We start from the raw sequence: 12,035 nt of genomic DNA on the forward strand, positions 1-12,035 counted from the left end.
GCCACTAAATCCCCTCCTAGTTTAAACTACTTTTCTGCCATGATTTTACTCTCCACTTTATGTCTTATTGTACATTTTCACTCATTTCTTTAATTCTCTTCTTTAGGAGTTCCATCCAGTCACTAAAAACTTAAATTTTAGTTTAGCTGTTTCCTGATGACTTCTGAGCAAGTACCATAATCTTGATAATAGTTTCCAAAATAACAATGTAGATTTGGTTGTGTCTTGGAAATGTTCCTCTCTACATTTATCCTCCTTTGCAGATTATATCTGAATCTGGTGGAAAAGATAGGTTTTACATTCAGGCAGCTTTCCAGGCAGCATGATTTCATGATTTACAACATGGAATTGTATTAGTAATCTATTGCTGCATAGTGGCAGCTGGAACGACAAACATTTATTATCTCACAGTTCTGAGGGTCAAGAATTCAGGAGTGACTTAGCTGAGTAGTTCTGGCTCAGGGTTTCTCAGGAGGTTGCAGCCAAGCTGTCAGCCAGGGCTGCAGTAATCTGAAGGCTGGACTGGGGCTGGAGGATCCATTTCCAAGATGTCGTGCTCACATGGCTGTGGACAGCAGGCCTCAGTTCCTTCTTACACGGGCCTCTCCACAAGGCTGCCTGAGTGGCTTCAGGACACAGCAGCTGGCTTCCCCCAGAGGTAGTGATCCAAGACCAAGTGCTTCTGCAACCACACCGTCTTTTATGACCTAATCTCAGAAGTGACACACCCTTCTGCCATATCCTATTTGTTAGAAGCAAGTCACTAAGTCCAACTCACACTCAAAAAGAGGGGAATTGAGCTCCAGTTCTTGAAAGAAATGTCAAAGAATTTATGGACACATTTTAAACCACCCCACAACTCTTCACACAACTGGTTCCTAACTATTCCCTTGTTCTTTAGAGTCCCTCTCAAATCTGCAAAGTTTAAACACTGGCTGGATATTTTGTGATAGTAAGTAATTTTTGTTTAACTTTTTCAGGTGTGATAATAGTCTTGTGGTTATGTTTAAAGAAAAAGAATCCTTATCTTTTAAAGATACATACTGAAGTATTTATGGATGAAATTATATGGTGTTTTAGATTCACTTCAAAATTATAAGGGATATCCATTTATATGAAATATCCAGAATAGGCATATCCATAGGGACTGAAAGCAGGTTAGTGTTTACTAGGACTGGGAAGAGGGAGGAATGGGGAGTGACTGCTTAATGGGGATGGGATTCCTTTTGGGGGGAATTAAGCAGTGATGATGGTTGTACAAGATTGTGAATTACTAAATGCCACTTAATTGTACACTTTAAAATGGTGGAAATAGTGAATTTTATGTTAAATGAATGTTATCGCAATAAAAAAATAAATATATTTGAAAGAAAAATAAAACTATAAGAGGGGAGAATATGCGGGGCTGGCCCAGTGGCCTAGTTGTTCAGTTCGCATGCTCCACTTTGGAGGCCCAGGATTCACAGGTTCAGATCCCAGGCTCAGACCCAGCACTGCTGGTCAAGCCACACTGTGGAGGCATCCCACATAAAGTAGAGGAGGATTGGCACAGATGTTAGCTCAGTGGCAATCTTCCTCAAGCAAAAAGAGGGAGATTGGTAACAGATGTTAGCTCAGAGCCAATCTTCCTCACCAAAAAAAAAAAGAGAGAGAGAGAATATGGGATTATAGACGAAACAGTGAGGTAGCATTGATAATTGTTGAAAGTGTGTGATAGGTACATGGGGGTTCATTAATTATTCTCTTTATGTTCATGTATGTTTAAAATTTCACATAATAAAAAAATTTCAAAACAAAGTCTGTCAACCATAAAGGAAATTTGAATATTGACTTCAAATTCAATATTCAAAATTGAATATTGATTCAATGACGTTAAAGGATATTGTTTATGTATTTTTAAAGTGTGATAATGACATAATGGCATAATGTTTATGAAAAAAACAACTCTTATCATTTATGGATGCATTCTGTATTATCTACAGGTGAAATGACATGATATCTTGAATTTGCATTAAAATACTCAGGCACAAAGGAAAAAAAGCAGGGAGGGGTTAGTCTGAAACAAGAATTGGAAAATGTTGACAACTGTTTGAGCTGAGTGATGTGTACAAGGGGGGGAATTATACCAATCTCTCTAATTTTTTATGTTTGACATTTTCCAAAATAAAATATTTTAAAAATATGTCAACCTTTATCGGCACCCCTTAGCACTCCCATTTTTCATTCCAATATGTAAGCTCTTACCTGGACTCCTGTATCTAAGTGGTTTTGAACCTTAACATTAAACAGAAATGTTAAACAAAATAACAATATTAGGTCATGTTTTTCTCTTTGAAAATAGTGAAATATCTGGCAACTACTCAGATTTTTGTTGCTGTTGTTTTAGAATGTGACCGCATGAGAAAGTTCAGCACAGCTGGCCAACAATGCCTGCCTTCCTTTTGCACTGAAAGAAACAGAAGAGTACGTTCATTTTGAAGAGGATGTTTGTTTCACATGTGGTGTATTATCTTCACAAGACTCCACCTCTTAACTGAAATGGGAGCCAGAAACAGGAGCATCCACTAATAAGCTGAATTTTTTTCTTTTAGCTTCAGAATCTCTTGGGGAAATATATGTTTGCAAACAGTTTCCATATTACTACACATGCCAGCTCAGTAACGATGAAAATAACAACACTGGATTAAAAAAATAAATAAGAGTGTATCACCTCTGTAATTCTTTCCATTTTGGAACCAGAGTACTGTACTTGCATTGATAGAAAAAGGCCTTAATGCACAATGAGGCTTTAATCCGAGGACTTGTGCAACAGAAAAACTGGAAATATTTTTGAGTTCATGAAACTCATTCTCAATTTTGACCTAAACTAGCTATTTCATTTAACCCAATGGATATATATTAAAAAAAAAAAAGCTGTTCTTTCTGGAGCCAGATTCCACCTAGCAAAGCCTCAACAGACTTCTGATCCTTTAGGAAAGTGCTGTTAGAAAACTTTTACAAGCCTCTTATGTTCCCAGGGATTGTTCGTAACAATTGGCTTAAAATATAAATTTAGCCAAGTCTATGAGAGTTCATCAAAGACATAGCATGACCCACTAGGATGGCTATAATCAAAAAGAGGGACAACAAGAAGTGTTAGTGAGGATGCAGAGAAACTGGAACCCTCATAGACTGCTGATGGAAATGTAAAATAGTACAGCTACTTTGGAAAGGAGTCTGGCAATTCCTCAAAAAATTAAACATAGAGGGGCTGGCCCCGTGGCCGAGTGGTTAAGTTCGCACGCTCCGCTGCAGGCGGCCCAGTGTTTCGTTGGTTCGAATCCTGGGCGCGGACATGGCACTGCTCATCAAACCATGCTGAGGCAGCGTCCCACATGCCACAACTAGGACCCACAACGAAGAATATACAACTATGTACCGGGGGGCTTTGGGGAGAAAAAGGAAAAATAAAATCTTTAAAAAAAAAATTAAACATAGAGTTATCATATGAACTAGCAATTTCACTCCTAGGTATATACCCAAGAGAAATGAAACATACATCCACAGAAAACTTGTACACAAATGTTCACAGCAGCATGATTCATTGTATCCATAAAGTGGAAACAACCCAAATGTCTACCAACTGATGCACGGATAAACAAAATGTGATATAGGCAAACAATGAAATATTATTTGATAATGAAAAAGAGTGAAGTACTGACACATGCTACAACATGGATGAACCTGAAAAACATTTTGCTAAGTGAAAGAAGCCAGACACAAAAGCTACATATTGTATGATGCTATTTATATGAAATGTCCAGAACAGGCAACTCTAGAGAGATGGTGTGGCCACCTGGGGCTGGGCGGGGGGAGGGTAGAGGGAAACGAGGAGCGACTGCTAGTGGGTATAGGTTTCTTTGGGGGGTGATGAAAACGTTCTGGAATTAGTAGTGATATCTGTACAACCTTGTGAATATACTAACACTCACTGAATTATACACTTTAAAAGGGTGAATTTTATGGCATGTGAATTATATCTCAATAAAAAAAATGTTTTTAAATACATAGCATGTCACTACCACCTCCCTATTATTTCCTTGTAGAAGCAAAACAGAGGAACAGTGTGTAGTGGGTACAATAACAATGAAGTTCCTCTCCTTTGCCTAAGTCATGCTTGGAATTTAACCCCCAGCCTATACCAATCCACACTGACCCAAACAGGCAACAGGCAACGCTTCACACTGGGTGATGCCGCTCTTTTCCCACTTCATTACATCATGTAAATGTCATGATCACCTCGGACTATATGAATTAAAGCAAACCAAAAGACTCAACCCTGACAAGGGTGGAATTGAGCCTTCTCAAATGGTGCCCTTTCTAAATCTCGCCTCACTCCTTGCCTCTTTCTTACCCTGGCTCAGAGTCCTCAAAACAAGTCTATGACTCCTCTGGAGAGTAGGACCATGTGAGGCAGCTCCATTGGAGAGGGAGGTCTCCAGCCTTTTCCCAAGCTTCCTCACAGCCATTTCTCTTTCCCACTCCGTGGGGGAAAGCAGTTTAATAACTCAGTTGTGTCTCATCGGACACAGTGGGTATGTTTGAGATATGTTTCTGAAACTGTATAAATCAGATTTTCATAAGGATGAGTGAAATTTGAACAAATCCACGACAGGCATACAAAATAAATCTTATTATGAATCACTTTATTAAATGACGAATTACTTCTATTTCCTTGTTGGGTCATTCCTGATTTTCATATATCTAGTTTACTTAAAGCACAGCAGACATATAATATAGATTCTGTATGATAGATACATTTATACATATATGAATATTTATTTATATCTACAATTCATCAGAGAAGAACTTCCTGAACCCAGAAAATGGTTAGGTTCAGATCTTAAGTAGTGAAATTAATTTAAAACTTTCTTTTTAGCAACTTTCAAAACCACACATCAAAAACGTTCTTAGTAAGTTAGTTAGGCTAACTTAGTAAGTTAGTAACGCTAAGTGGGTTTTATTTTTTTCTCTTTTTTTAACTAAATGAAAATTATCTCTCTAATTTATATGAGTGAGGCAAAGTATAAATATGTAAAATAATAACTAAATTTTTAAAAGATAACAATTATCTTGCCCAAATTTCCATCAACAAATGAATGGATTAAAAAAAAATGTGGTAGGGCCAGCCCGTGGCCTAGTGGTTAAGTTCGGTGCCCTCCACTTCAGCGGCCCAGGTTCGGCTCTTGGGCATGGACCTACACCACTCTGTTAGCAGCCATGCTGTGCTTGCAGCCCACATACTGAAAAATAGAAGAAGATTGGCATGGATGTTAGCTCAGGGCAAATCTTCCTCAGCAAAAAAAAAAAAAAAAAAAAGTGGTATATACATATAATGGGATATTATTCAGCAATAAAAAGGAAGGAAGGAAATTCTGACATATGCTACAATATGAATGGACCCTTGAGGACATCCACAAAACAAGTCAGACAGAGAAAGACAACTACTATATGATCTCACTTATATGTAGAATCTAAAAACATCAAATTCGGGGCCAGCCCCATGGCCGAGTGGTTAAGTTCACGTCCTCTGCTTTGGCAGCCCAGGGTTTCACTGGTTCGAATCCTGGGCATGGACCTAGCACTGCTCATCAGGTCATGCTGAGGTGGCATCCCACGTACCATAACGAGAAGGACTCACAACTAAAATATATACAACTATGTACTGGGGGGCTTTGGGGAGAAGAAGGAAAAATAAAACCTTTAGAAAAAATAAATAAATAAAATAAAATAAAAACATCGAACTCATAGAAACAGATAGTAGAATGCTGGTTGCCAGGGGTTGTGGGGAGGGGGAAATGGGGAGATGATAGTCAAAGGATACAAAATTTCAATTATAGGATGACTAAGTCCTGGGGATCTAATGTACAGCATGGTGACTGTAGTTCATAATGCTGTATTGTGTACTTGAAAGCTGCTAAGAGAATAGATCTTAAAGGTACACAATACAGTATTAAAAGTCCCAACCTGTGGACAGCTGATATTTTGGTAAATCATACTGTTGATGCCAATGGTTCTCCTTCCCACTGTCGAGGCTTTCCTGTCCCCAACTGCCTCCTTGGTTACCCTCCAAAAACTATCCTCTGGGAAGTGTTGGCTGAGTGCAGTGCTCAGATCATTGGTGATGCCTGGAGTCCACAAAAGGGGTCTATATACAGTTCAGGAGTCTCAGAGGAAAACTAAAACAATTGTGTCCACATACATTTAATACATTTGACTTGAAGATAAATTATGATTTTCACAGAAACAACCCTAAAGTTTGTGCACGCACCATAAACACTCAATTGATCAACTAACATTCATTTGCCAGGGTGTATTTGATCTCAGCTAATGTATTTTTATGTCACTTGCATATTATTACTTATATTTGTCCAATTTGCATTTTTTGTTGTAACCATAATGCGTCATCATATTCCCAATTCATAAAAATGAGTCAGCAGTCCACTGAAGCATAAAAGCAGTGAAGAAAAAGTTATCTAAATACTGCAGTGCAGAATAACTTCATAAATGGAAACAGTGCGTAAGAAGTCACTGTGAATATAGAGCTGACTGTATTTCTGGGGCTCTGTAAGTGTGACGGGCAGACAAAAAAAGAATAGGAATGAAAAATACAATAATTATATGAAAATTAGATTTTTATCTCTAGATCCCTGTGCTTTGCCTGTTATGAAACTGTCAAATAGTGGCAGAAAGCCATCGAAGCCTTGAATACCTTTCATAAACAAAGCACAATGACCTCTCTAGTAAACCAAGTGAGATTTTCCAGAATAAACTAAAAATTGTGCTTTCCAGGATGCTAAAGGTTCAAGTTGTACTACTGCCGAGAAATTTGTAAAACCACTCACAAAGTTAATGGAAATGTTATGCTAGGAAGGAAAATGGAATGGTCTGTTGGCAAAATTCTCTGACCAAAAAATGGTGTCGTACATCCCCTAATATCAATAGCGTTCTGAATAAACAAGCACTTATGGTGTTTATGTGAATAGATATTTCACATTACAGCTAAAATAAATTTGCTCTTGGCATATGTAATGAGCATATATGAGTGAGAAGTGCTCAGTGTTTTCTTTTGTTTATCTCTGAATACTCACATTACAAAAGTGATTTTTCATTTAGGTAAAAATTATTGCGGGATCCAGTACTGGGATAGCACCAGCTATACAAACAGTAATGCAGGGCTTTGCTAGGTGAGTCAGATTGGTGGCAGGTGACAGAAAAATAATCGAAAGTGCCTTAAGCCATAGAGCATTTATCATAGAGCAACTTAATTCAGGCACTCACGCGATATCATCACAACTTGTTGCGCCTCCATCTCTCCTCTCTGCCTTCTGCTCTGTTAGCTTCATTTTCAGTCTCCACAGAGTGTCTCCCAGCTACTCCAATCACACATGCTCTCAGGCTGAAGTCCAACTTGCCACTCTTCCAATAGCCCCAACTAACATCTACTTGAATCTCATTGGCTAAGTCTAACTGGATCACATGCCCTTCCATGAATCAGTCTCTTTGGCCAAGGGAATGCAATGCTTTTTTTTTTTAATTGAGGTAACATTGGTTTATAACATTATATAGATCTCAGGAGTATATCATTATAATTCAATTCTGTATACACTTTGTTGTGTTTACTACAAAAGTCTAGTGGTCATCCGTCACCATACAAATGTCCCCCTTTCCCTCTTCTTTCCTCCTCCAACTCCCCTTCCCCTCTGGTAACCGCCAATCTGTTCTCTGTATCTATGTGTTTGTTTGTTGTTGTTTGTATCTTCCACATATGAGTAAAATCATACAGTATTTGTCTTTATCTGTCTGACATTTCACTTAGCATAATGCTCTCAAGATCCATCCATGTTGTCACAAATGGCAAGATAGTATTGAAAATCCTAGCTAGGTAAGAAAAAGAAATAAAAGACATCCAAATTGGAAAGGAAGAAGTAAAACTATCTCTATTTGCAGATAACATGATTTTATATATAAGAAATCCTGAAGAATCCACCAAACAACTATTACAAATAATAAACGAATACGGTAAAGTTGTAGGGTACAAAATGAACATACAGAAATCAGTCATGTTTCTATACACTAACAACAAACTAGCAGAAACAGAAATCAAGAAAACAATCCCATTTACAATTGTAACAAAAAAGAATAAAATACCTAGGAATACATTTAACCAAGGAGGTGAAAGACCTGTAGTCTGAAAACTGCAAAACATTGTTGAAAGAAATTGAAGAAGACACAAAGAAATGGAAAAATATTCCATGCTCTTGGATTGGAAGAATTAACATAGTTAAAATGTACATATTACCTAAAGTAATCTACAAATTCAATGCAATCCCAGTCAGAATCCCAAGACATTCTTCACAGAAATAGAACAAAGAATCCTAAAATTTATATGGAACAAGAAAAGACCCTGAATAGCCAAAGCAGTCCTGGGAATGCAATGCTTTGACTGGCCATACTTGAGTCACCATTCATCCCTGGAACTGGGGATGAATTCAACTCTCACCAAAGCACAGAGTCTGAGATGCAAGTAGGGCTGGTCTTCCAAAGGAAAATTAGGGAATTATACCAAGAAAAAGTTGAATAGATGATGGGGAGGGGGTGATAATAGATGCCAATTACAGTTTGTGAATAAAATGAGTTTTTCATGCTCCTTTATTCACTCAGGACAGCTGGATGTCAGCAATATGCTTCGTGATTCAGTGTGAAAGTAATCTGATTAAACTACTACCACTCGGTACATGTATTTTCAGTATGCTATGGAAAGTAATAGGCAGCATGTATAAGATGACTTTTCCATACTGGAGTGCATTAACTATCAAGAAAAAGATGCTCATATAAGCACGACACTGATAATGCCAGTAAAAACCACTTCTGCATATTCCAGTGCTTGCTGCTTTCTAAAGTGGAATTCAGTGATGCATTGGCTATCCGAACTTGTCACTTGAGATCCAAAACACTGTGATTTCTACTGTTCAGCATAAGATATTGGACTTTTTAAAGATCAGACTGAGATACAAATGACTCAGTCACCAGGACTTTCACCCTCTCTCAACCTTTGATGAGTTTCTTCATTTGATGGAGAAAGAAATAACTGCTGTATTTGGGGGTCTATTCTAGAATCACATGCAGTTCTAGTTAAACAAGGCAGATTGACCTCATACATATGTCTTGGATCCCTCTGGAAATCCCACTAGAAAGAGTGAAAGGAAATTTTGTAAGACGTAAACTCTCAAGGAAACAGAAAGCTAGAGAAGATGACAGCAGATAAGATATGACAACAAAATGTTGAAAGCTGGCCAAGTGGATGGCCAAGTGGCATATGACATAATGAAGCAGAAAAGGCTAAGTGCCTACAAGGTGGGAAACCAATAAAAAGTAAGATTATCCATGTCACAGAACTCTCAGAAAAGCTAGCTGGAGAAGGCCCTCTGAAGGTGGTATGCAGGGTGAAGCTGAAAACAGAGTGGGCAAAAATTCTTTCAGAGGAAGAGCTAGAGCCCAGATCTCATCCTGCCTCCACATAGTCCCAAAAATAGAATGAATGTATGTAAAAAAATTACTTAATTTACCAATGAAGAAAGCTGCAGCACAGCAAAGGAGGTTCAAAGATCATTTTAGAACCTGAAATGTATATACTCAAGCAGGAAAAACATGTTGAAATAAGTTTATTTAGCCACAGAACTGTTAATATTCTACAGGACCATAAAACCATAACCTTGGGGTTGTCATTTCTACTAGACATCTCTATTGAACAAAAGTCTACAGGTGAACATGTACGTTTACAGAGTATGAACCCGAATTAACAGAAAGCAGTACGTCAAATGCAGATTCTCCCAGACAATGAAATAGTCCTTGGGCAGGCCCGCTGGACAATGCTGCAATATGACATTGAAAAGACATTCAGTCATCCTTTTGCCTTGTTTATATGTTTTGGATAATTTTTCTTAATAAGAGAAATAAACACCTCTTTGAAAAGCCATAATTTGAATACTTACAAGCATTCTCCATACTACTGTAGTAAGAATTATATTATCTCACAATGTGATTTTAACATTTTCTGCTGTTCTGGCTCCTTCCCCTTAGAACACTGGTTCTTAAAACTAAATGTGTAAAACATTATCTGGGGTGTTTTTTTTTTTTAAAAAAAAGGCAGATTCAGGCCCACCAGAGATCCTGACCATATTTTAAGAAAATATGCCTTAGTACATAAAGGTAATAGGTGGACAGGCACAGAGTAGAGATGGGTTTCGCCACAGCCTGGGCAAGAACAAGGGACTGAAACAAGACAACCACTGTACCCAGGAGGCTCCCTGGCTCTGCCTGCAATGGCCTTCCAGACTGTCTTCTCCACATATATCTCCAGGTCCTCAAAGTCCCACTGGCCTCTTTCTTACTTCCTTTTTCTCCTTCCTCAAACCTCTCAGCCTGCCCAACCCAAACCAGAACAATCCTTATTCCATCCTCCTATGAGGTCATTCATTTCTTTCTCCACTCTCTTTTAAAGATACTGCTTATGAATAAATCTTATTCCCAATTCCTTTAAGGCTCTACCCTCTGATTTACAAAAACCTTATCTTTCCTCAAAAACTCTGGCTCAAGCAAATCAAAAGCATTGTCTTTTACACTATGTCCAATACTAGTGTTACTGAACCAGGTTTGTTTTGCCCATCACGTGATAAAGCCAATCACCAAGATGACGAGTTTGCAGCAGAGAAAGGGTTTATTCACAAGGCAGCCAAGCAAGGAGACGGGAGACCAAATCTCAAATCTGCCTTCCTGAAAAGGGGGATTAGGAATATTTATGGGGTAAAGGAGAAGGTAGTCTGAAGTGTGGGAGTACACGATTGGAGGTAAGGAGAAGTGAGGTAATGGATGATCTGTGCAGTGTAGTCAAGCTTCATGGCTCTTTATAGGATGCATCTTCACAAAATGGTGGTGTTAGCATGATCTAAGGGTGGAGTTTTTGGCTCCCTGATGTCAGGAGGTCACCTATCGGACACCTGTGCAGGCTCGGTTTGTGGGTTGATGGTCTCAACTGGCCTGAACTGGACAAAGAGTGGACTCTCAGTTCCTGAAAAACTTAAGCAGCCATTACCATGGTGACTCAAGTGTCAGAGATGTTATCCATAGGGTGGGTTTTGTAATGCATTATCTAACTACATTTGCAAACAGACAACTGAGTATAGTTAAAGCAAGTTGGCCCCCAGTTTCACTGACTCTCCCAAAATACCACCAAAATAAACTATTGATGAACAAGCTGAGCTTATTGCTCATTGTACTATGGGAGATCACTACCTTGACAGTCTCACAGCATCTCCAAAGGGCGAAGGCCAAATTGAGATATTTACAAGGCTTTTTGGCAGGTCTGGTTTAAGGCTGGTCTTTTGATCTGAGGGCTTGATTAGGATTGAGTAAGGATCAGATCGTGACATAATATGATGTAGTAATGTTAGGACTGATGGACACAATGAGCTGAGTGTTTCAATCAAGTCTCAGAGAACAGAGTTGTTCGATGCGATCTATTGAGATGTTCAGTAGTCTAACATTCCTTTAAATCAAAAGGTTTCTGAACAGAACAATAAAGTTATTTACACTTTTGTCTTTCTAGGCAAGAGTTTCTTGGGGTAAAGTCACGTTGATGAAGACACTGGAATAGCAAAGGCATGTTAATATAGGTAGTCAACTGTGGGAATAGATGGCTTTCATTCTCAACCACAACCTCTGAAATGGGTTTCAGAGCCTATTTTGGCGATTTAAAAGCTAGATCTTGACTTTCTTTTTGCATTCCTCTGTAATAATCTTTAAAATCTTCAGGACAACAGACGCCCCGGGCTTAATGCAGTAGCGTTCAGTTTTATAAAGTACCAGCTTGGGGCTGGCCCAGTGGCACAGCAGTTAAGTGTGCACCTTCTGCTTTGGCAGCCCGGAGTCCACCGGTTTGGATCCTGGGTGCGCACATGGCACCACTTGGCAAGCCATGCTGTGGAAGGCGTTCC

This window comes from Equus quagga, chromosome 10 (genome assembly GCF_021613505.1).
Source record: "Equus quagga isolate Etosha38 chromosome 10, UCLA_HA_Equagga_1.0, whole genome shotgun sequence".
Lineage (NCBI taxonomy): Eukaryota > Metazoa > Chordata > Mammalia > Perissodactyla > Equidae > Equus > Equus quagga.